Here is a 1518-nt window from a genome sequence, read left to right as displayed (position 1 = left end):
GCTGGTCCTCGCTCTCCTCCCAGGTGGCTGGGAACCCCAGCAGCAAGTGCCCTCGGGAAGGGCCGGGACCGTGTTCACACCAGCTCTCCTGCTGTGACCCAATGCGGACGGTGGGCCCGGCCGTGCCTCACTCAGGGGATCAAGGCGGTGAGGGGAGATGGGCGGGGTGGGGGAGGTGAGGGCGGAGGTTTGCCAGCTCTGGGCAGTGATGAGGCCGCCCAGACCCTCCCTCCCTGTGCTGAGAGGAAGCCACGGGCCAGGGAGAGAGCCTGGGACAGGGGGCGAAGGAGAGGGGCCAGGGGTGGAGGAGAGACAGGGACAGGGCAGGAGGCCGTGCCACCGGCATCCCGGGATGGTGGGCCTGCCTGTGGTGGGGAGGGGCGAGCGGAGGCAGACGGCTCCCTCCAGCCCTGCCTCGTGCTGGCCCGACAGCAGTCCGCAGGCCGCAGTGGTCTGTAAGAAAAGAAACTAAAGAAAGAACCCAAACCAACGGACGGTGGCGATGGATGGAGCTGATGGGCGGGCAGTGGTGGGTCGGGGGGATCCTGCCAGCACCGTGGTGGTGGCTGACGCAGACTCTGACGCGCCCCACACAGGCCTGTGCGCTAACGGCCCGCTGCTGGCTCTGTTCTCACCCCCGCCCCCGGGGAGGGGTGCCGTGCCATGGGCACCACCCGGAAACCTGGCTGCCCCAGGGCTGAGGTGACTGGCTTCCCCGTCACGGCCTCAGCGTTCCCACCTGGAAAGTGGGGCCACAGAAGGGTGCCCGGCCCTCGGGGCCGTGAGGGCGAGCGAGGCATCGTGCTTGGCGCTGGCCGGGGGGTGCGGCACCCAGGAGGGGCGACCTGCTCTCGGGGCGACGGCGATGATGACAGTGGCCGTGACTCCTCTGCGTCTCGGGAGAGAGGCCCGTCTGACGGCCTTTCGATCCGGAGGTTGCGCTTCCTGCATCCGGTTTGTGAAAAGGAGAAAACGTGGGGCGCTGAGAAGTTCCGGAGCCAGATGGCGGCGGCTCGTGGCCACGGAACTGCACGCGTGAAATGGTGACCACGGCCCTGGCGGGTGGCTCAGTGGACAGAGCGCCAGCCATGGACTGAAGGGTCCTGGGTTCGATTCCGGTCGAGGGCAGGTACCGTCGGGGCACGTGTGGGAGGCAGCCAATGGACGGGTCTCTCTCACATCGATGCTTCTCTCAGTCTCTGCCCCTCCCTTCCACACTCTCTAAGAATCAATGGAAAAAATATCTCCTGGTGAGGATGAACAAATAAAAATAAAGCCGTTAAAATGGTGAGTTTTATGTTCTGTGTATTTTACTACAGTGAAGACTGTGCCGCCCGTGTGCGCATAAAGCCAGGAAGCATTTTAGTAACATACACAAGGAGAATTTAGTCCAGAAAAAGCACACAATTCACACCCCACACCCCACACTACACCCCACACTCCACACACACCACACACACACACCACACTACACCCCCCACACCACACTACACCCCACACTCCACACACCCCCCACAC

The 1518-nt window shown here is 63.6% G+C and overlaps 1 protein-coding gene across 5 annotated transcripts in view; it reads left to right on the top strand.

Annotated features, from left to right (window-relative positions):
• Positions 1–1518, top strand: part of LOC107182813 (WAS/WASL-interacting protein family member 3) — a 138180-nt gene that overhangs the window by 74589 nt on the left and 62073 nt on the right. For 3 of the 5 annotated variants that reach the window (XR_001513566.1, XR_001513567.1, XM_015562766.1), the window contains exon 5: positions 244–255. The exons of the other annotated variants lie outside the window; for them this stretch is intronic. The gene's annotated coding sequence lies outside the window, so the exon portion shown is untranslated. Of the gene's footprint in view, positions 1–243; positions 256–1518 lie in introns of those variants that run through there. 5 annotated transcript variants of the gene reach the window in all.

The sequence above is a fragment of the Myotis davidii genome, unplaced genomic scaffold (genome assembly GCF_000327345.1).
Source record: "Myotis davidii unplaced genomic scaffold, ASM32734v1 scaffold991, whole genome shotgun sequence".
Classification (NCBI taxonomy): domain Eukaryota; kingdom Metazoa; phylum Chordata; class Mammalia; order Chiroptera; family Vespertilionidae; genus Myotis; species Myotis davidii.
Note: the sequence above shows the minus strand (reverse complement) of the source record. Positions and strands in the feature narration are given on the sequence as shown.